This window comes from Suncus etruscus, chromosome 6 (genome assembly GCF_024139225.1).
Source record: "Suncus etruscus isolate mSunEtr1 chromosome 6, mSunEtr1.pri.cur, whole genome shotgun sequence".
NCBI classification, from domain to species: domain Eukaryota; kingdom Metazoa; phylum Chordata; class Mammalia; order Eulipotyphla; family Soricidae; genus Suncus; species Suncus etruscus.
Genome location: NC_064853.1, coordinates 64,112,387 through 64,119,960, shown reverse-complemented (window position 1 = coordinate 64,119,960; position 7,574 = coordinate 64,112,387). Strand labels below are relative to the sequence as shown.

Here is a 7,574-nt window from a genome sequence, read left to right as displayed (position 1 = left end):
TTTATACACATTTGTTCTAAGAACAATCCCATTACCAATGCAAAATTCCCTCCACTATTGTTTCTGGATTCCTAGTTATTCCCAAACCCCTTTGTCATGCACAAAATTATTTCTTTTATATTGTTTCTCTAGAGGCAAATGGAAATAAACTGTTTTTAAGTAAATCAATAAGAAAATTTGTGAAAATTAAAATATCTTCAATGAGGTCATTAAATCATTGTCAGAAGGTTTACTAAGCTACTTACTGCTAGTTCACTTTCTCTTATTTGTTTAGTTTCTGAACATTAAGTAGCTTTGAATTAATACTGATGTCTAAATTGATGTGTTCCTACTTGAATAAAAGTGTTAAAAACTTAGAGTTGTTAAAATATCTTTTGCCTTTTTTCTTTCTTTTTAAATTTAAAATATTTTTTTTATTTAAGCACTATGGTTACAAACACGTCTGTAGTTATTTTCACTCATAAAAAGTACACCTCTTTCACCAGTTCTATTTTCCCACCACCAATGCCCCCCCATCTTTCTCCTTCCCCCCATAGAAACAAACATGCTATTTCTCTCACTCACTACCATGGTCATAATAATTGTCGGTGTATTTATTTCTCTAACTGCACTCACCACTCTTTGTGGTAAGCTTCATATCATGGGCTGATCTAGTCAAACCTCACCTCTATTGTCTTTGAGTATTATTACCAAACTGTCTTTTTTTTTCTTAAATCCCACAGATGAATGAGACTATTCTGTGTTTATATCTCTCCCTCTGACTCATTTCACTCTCAGCATAATAGTTTCCATGCCCATTCATGTATAGGAAAATTTCTTGACTTCATTTTTTCTGACAGCTGCATAATATTCCATTGTGTATAAGTTCCACAATTTCTTTAGCCAGTCATCTGTTGTCAGGCATCTGGGTCTTTTCTAGATTCTGACTATTGTAAATAGAACTGCAATGAATGTAAGTGTGCAGAGGGCATTTTTGTATTGGGTTTTTCTGTTTCTAGGGTATATCCCTAGGAGTGGTATTGTTGGATCATATTTTGACAGCAACTCAAATTTCTGTGACTGCTATTGTGGCTTTTGTAGGTGTGGCTTTGGTTGTCAGGATTTCTGGAAGCATGAGAAGAGGCAGGGGAGTTGGAGGGTGGCCACACTTATTCCAAAAATGTCCTGGAGATGGCAGTCCAAATCCTGGCGTACCTGTAGTTTTGGGGTCAGTTTGGTGTCTCTTCAGAGGTCAGTGTTTGAGAGGTGAAGCAGAGGTGAAACTATGGTTGCTGGTGATGGGTGCAGCTGGTGTGACATTGACAGGACAGAAACAGGCCTGTCCTGTCCTTCAGAGATTAAAAGCTTTCAGCATGTTGTGCTCAAGGTTTTTCATGGAATGATTTACATCTTTTTAGAGAATACAGTAGATCTATGGGATGGCTGAAAACTCACATGATGACTGTGTTTGCCATTTAGATCATTCTTAGTAACATCATTAGTATTAAACTGTTTGTGTCAAGGCCAAGTGATAACTATGTGGGTAGAGCTACCTTAATGAGGCCAACTTGGATTTGATCCCCAGCATTTCACATGGTTCCTCTGCATTACCAGGAATGACTCCTGAGCATAGAGCTAGACACCTGAGAATTGCTGGATGTGACCTCCTCCACCCCAAAAGTTTGTCCCATGGGGACTTATATCACTTTAAAAGGTTTTAAATTTGCTTAATTTTAGAGATGTAATTTAGTGAAAATATTATATATGTGATTATTACGACTTTAATTATTTCTTCTTGTATAGGAAAAGAAAAAAACTTAATATAAGATTATACTTTGACCTATAAGCAGCCAGCTTCCATCACTGGTAACTTGGTCCCTTTTGTCTGTGTGTGATAATAAATATTTTACTCTCTGACCTGTACTTTAGTGGTAATTTGATTTTTATTGTATTAGGAATATAACATTATTCAAGATTTTATATTCATATAAAGGATGACATTCTGATTTTCTCTCTTCCTTATTTTGCTTAACTTTAGAAATAATAACAAAAGTATTTATCAATTCAACTATTTCCTGTTACAACTACATAGACAGGATGAAAAACTGGTGACTAAATGGATGGCAATCTTTGGTTAAGAAAAATGTTTATCTCCATTTATTTAAGATAATCCTCCTATGCCATGCATAAACATCTGAATTTTACATGAAGGATTCACACTATGATTAAATTAAGACATGCTAATGGATACCCTTTTTAATAAAGTGAATAAAACATTTTGAATTGAATATAAATTTTAAAAAGAGCACTTCATGTGTAAAGTCATTATCTTAAACATATAACTTTGCAGCAGTCATGCAATTTATGCAAAACAACTAAGATATTTAAGTGTTTAAAGCATTTATAATGGGAACTGATCATTAGTAAATATAAAAATGAATAAGGGTATCATGATAAAAATATATATTTTATTTTTAAATAAAATTTAATTGAATCATCATGAGACACAATAAAATTAATTTTCACACTCTCAATAACATAAAGCAATTTATTGTATTTCCTCTTTCATAAGAAGTTATTAAAGCAATATCCCAACCAATATGAATTAATAAAAGGTTCTAGAAGGCATTTTTAAATATTGGAATCAGTCTATGTTTATATAATACTTCTTGCCTAAAAATTATAAAACATTTCATACTTACCTGGCAGGGGAGATGCCATGATCATGAAGGTGGTTCCCCATGGCGAGTCTTATCCATTGCACTATGGATGTGCTGACTCCTGCGATTTCCCCAAATGTGGGAAACTCGACTGCATAATTTGTGGTAGTGGGGGACTACATTTGCTCTCTCCCCTGAAAATAAAAAGAAACAAAAAACCCCCCAGAAAACAAACATTTCACTACTTTATCTTTTTACTTGCTTATATGAAACTTTATAACTTTAATATTGAATTGCCAAATCTGCAAAAAAGTTATGATTAAGAGTCATAAAGATCATAATTATTTGTAGTATTTTACAATAGTATATATACACAAATCATACTGTTTGTATATGCACAAGACTTATCCTTTGCTCCAAATTTTATCTGGACCTGTTATTTAGTGCTAAATTAATAAGTTTAAAACAATAACATTCATTTTTTTATGAAAATGCAAGTCACACAAACGAGAAAAGCTTATCTCTGTTCTGTTATGCAAATGAGACTAAGAGAGGGTTAAGTAAAGGGAAACTCACTTATTCATGTGTCAATACTTGGAACTGTTTATCAGCTGGTGTCAGAGAGAAAGCCTATATGTATCCATTCCAAAATACTTAGATTCTCCACAGCATAATGGCTGAAATGTGATAGTAAGCCTAACAAAAGAAAGATAGCCACTTGGAAGTTATTTGTCTTAAATAAGCTCACAGAAAGATAGCTACATAGAAAATATTTGATTTTATCATTTATAATCAGAAGCCATAAACTGTCATTTCTGCTGTATTGTGCTAGAAAATATAAAAATAATATCCCATATTCATGCAAAGGAAAGTTTTATGTCATATTTTAAATTAATATGAAATGGAAAAAATATATGTGCTCATGTTTAGAAAATATCTTCCCACAGTCTTTCTGGCTCAAGTAGTATGACCTATAAAAATTCTATGCTGCACACCATGTTGCCAGTTGTAGTATGTCATTTATCAGATCTAAGGACAATTTATCTTTTTGAGATTATTTTTGGGTGAGAAGTAGATGTTTACTAGGGAGATGATGGATGGTCAAACTATTATATATCATGCAGCAAAGCTAAAACATTGAAGTTGGCTAAACAAAGTACATGCTTTTCATGCCAGAGTTCCATTTCTATCCAGGCTCACAGGGCCTATAGTGGGCCTTTCCAGGACTGGTGCCAGAAACAGTACAGGTATGATACAAAAAAAAAAAAAAGAACAAAATAAAATAAAACAAGCAAATCAAAAAACCATTTTTCTTCTACTCAGATACAGAAAATCATTATGAATTTATTGAAATAAATTGTTTCTTATTTTTAATATGTAAATATTGAATGACAAAATTCTACAATGTAAATCAATAATAATAAAACATGTCCAAGATTGTGATGAATTAATTTATTATTTTTGTGAAGTTCTTAAAAGGCATATCAGTGTTTTATGCTGTCAATGATAATGATCAAAATTAAATTAAGGCTTAAGTTATCTTCTTAAAAATATTTCAAGCTAGTCATTTTTTGTTACTTGTCACCTGTAGTTATGGCAAAAAAAACCCTGCTTCCATATAAATGCAGGGAAAGAAAGCATTATAAAAATTTATTTCTGCTGTCTCATTTTTTTTATTTATTTCTTACATTCTTTCTACTTACCATGAACTACCTCACATTTCAGAAACAGCTAGTCATCTTTGAGAAAAATTTGTGCTATTTACTTCTGTCCTCAGAGAAAACAAATGGTTTATTGTGTGAGATGTCCAAAACAATAGGAAAATTTCTTCTATAAATCCCCAGTGAAATAAATAGAGCATCTGTAAATAACTTAAAGCACAAAATGTCAAGTCACAGAACTATATATATACTTATAGGTCTCTATAGATAGATATAAATATATTAATAAATAGATAAAAATTTAGGCCTTTCATAAAAAATAGAAGAATGCTGGTATACGTATGGCATTAACACAAAGTCATAGAAACAAAATATTCATAAGCAGAAGTGTTCTTATTTCATTGTTATATTACTCAGGACATATATTCACACTTGCATATATACACAATACTTTTCATCTTCAATGACAGAAAATATTTTAGGCAAAATAAATAAAACTAGGTATTAGTAAAAGAATATATTTTAATAGAAATAAAGTAAATTAACTGCAAGATTATATGTATATTACAATAAAAAAATAAGTTAAATTTTAGAATATACTGAGTTCCTAATAAATACCAGATTTAAGTGCAGTAAGTTTGCTTATTTCTATAAACTATTTTATGTAAGAATCATTTTGTTCTCATTATATGAATAAAATTCTGGAAAATATTTAAGCAACTATTTTCCCTAATCACAACCTTTTATTGATCCTAGTTATAATTTTAATTCATAAATTTGGAACACTTAAGATTTAAGTGTAACACTTTAAGTGTTACAAACGTGGTCATCTTAAAACTACCAAATGGCCAAATAGTATATGAGAAAATGTCCTTATTACAAAGGATAGGAAAAATGCAAATCAAAAGACAATAATATATCAAATCACAGAGAAACTTTACACATCAAAAACAACAACAATAACCAGTATCGGTGTGGATGAGGGAAAGGGAGGCTTCATTCACTATAAAAAACAGACTTTACATGCCTCAAAGAAATAGAAATTGTATTTTCATAAGGCTCAGAAATTTTTCATGAGATAAACTCCAAATACATCTTCACTATTAGATTTAGTTGAAACATTATTTACAATAGTAAAAATCTGGAAACAACCCAAATGCCCAAGTACAGATGACTGGATAAAGAACTATGGCATATACTCAATGGAAAACTAATCAGCTGTAAGAAAAGGTGAAATCATATAATTTTCTGCTATGTTTTTTTATCTGAAGAGTTTTATTTACTTGAAGCTTGTTTGAGAATGAGGTACAGAAACAAAATAATCTATCACATATGTAGTGTATGAAACATATGTATCTATGAAACATAGATAAGGAACATCTTGGCTTATTCTTGATTATCTTCTCAAAGAAGACTCCTTGTGGTACTTGGATAAACAGATGTGGTGACAGGGATTGAGCCAGGTTGTTTTTGTACAAAACAGGTGCCTTACATACTGTTCTAAGCAAAGAACCACAAATAGTTCAAATTAGAATATATGAAGGCATTTGTATTCCATATATTTTGAAATATCAATTCACCCCTGCAGTTTTCAATTCTCAAGTGGCCTATAGAGAAAAATACAGTTTAGAAATCTATACAAAGAATCTAATAATGACATAGGAAAAAAAACATATATATAGGAACATTGTTTTTACATTCTTTCAGGTATGTAATCTAACTTTTCTCAAAAGTGCATATAGTTTATATGAATTTTAATCTTGTGCTATAGTTGGATTTGTTTTGAGAATAGAACTAATTCTAATCTAATAACCATAAAGTATCCTACATTAAATTCTGAAAAGTGAGATTTTTCAAATGCATCTTTATTTATACCACCAGATTTAAAATGTTGTTCTAAAGTCTCACTTGTCTCAAATTATAAAAAAAATCAGGGATCAGGATTAAAAAAGTAAATTCAGTCTGGATCAGGGATATAGCTCATACACAGGTCTAGAGCATGTGTTTTGCACATGGGAATCCAAGGTTCAATTTTGCATGGAAACTCAAGCACTTCTAGTAACTCCTCTAGAACCCTTACATTAGGAGTGACCATAAAGCACAAGTAAACTATATGTAGTCACAAAACAGGGAAATACTATCTGTTAAAATTTTGTTTTGTAAAGTGAATAAATGGGTGCAACTGATCTAAAAATGAGAGAATTTTAGGTTAGCTATAATATTATCCCAAAGAAATTAAGATTTAAAATGAAGTGTTTATAGGTAAACTGCTTTCTACAAACTCACTCTCAGAGGTCTTGATAAGGAAAGAATCACAAAAAAAATGGTAATGATGTATCCTTAAAATATTTTAGTGCTGGGCCCAGCAGATATAGGAGATATGGTGATTTTCTTGCACACTTCTGACCAGCTTTAAGCCCAAGTACCCCACTATGATCCCCTGAAGCTGACTACTCAGCTTGATCCCTGAGCTAAGAGCCAGAAATAAGCCTGACACAACAGTGTATGTTAAAATTCACGTTCAGGAAAACATTAAATGAAATTTCAAAGCATAAATGTACTTCTATTCCATTTGCCAATAACACTGAGAGAATAATTTTGTACTGGACATACTAGTTTGAAAAGCCAAGAATATTCTTCATTCTTCCTTATTACCCAATAATAGAAAATTATGTATTCCTATTTGTTTGGATTTTAAAAGGAAACATAACAAACAGAAGGACTAGCAATATTTCTAGTTTAAAGAGAAATATGACTACTGCCAGCGTCAGATGCTATAAAATTATTTAGCATTATAAAGTTTAAAAGAATAACGAATCTTATTCATGTTGTCATAGTTGTCTGGTTTGAATATAATTAATGTGCAATGATTGTCATATTGCCTCTAAAATTTAATAGAAATATTGATCCTTGATACACACAAAATAAGTAGATTTTATGAGATTTCTGTTAACTTCTTCAAAGTAAAATTTGAGCATAAATGTTGAATTTAGCATGATAAGTGAGCTTATAATATGATGGGATTTGTTTCTTACAGGTCAATAAAGGAAGTAATATATATTATATAAAACATACTCTAAATTTCATGTTATTTATAGTTTTCAATTTCTCATTTTAATTTACCTACATTTTAGTATCATAAGTCATAAATAAGCAGACATTAACATCATTTAAATACTATATTTTATATATTAAAAAATAAAATATTTAAAGTTTAAGGTCACAAGATATCCATGATTCTAACAGAGGGTAAAATAAAGATGTTTTATTTACC

The 7,574-nt window shown here is 30.7% G+C and overlaps 1 non-coding gene across 1 annotated transcript; it reads left to right on the top strand.

Annotated features, from left to right (window-relative positions):
• The first annotated feature begins 2,673 nt into the window (after nucleotides 1–2,673).
• On the top strand, nucleotides 2,674–2,834 carry LOC126012627 (U1 spliceosomal RNA). Its single transcript, XR_007497076.1, has one exon. It is a non-coding gene; the product is annotated as a U1 spliceosomal RNA (small nuclear RNA).
• The last annotated feature ends 4,740 nt before the right edge of the window (nucleotides 2,835–7,574 follow it).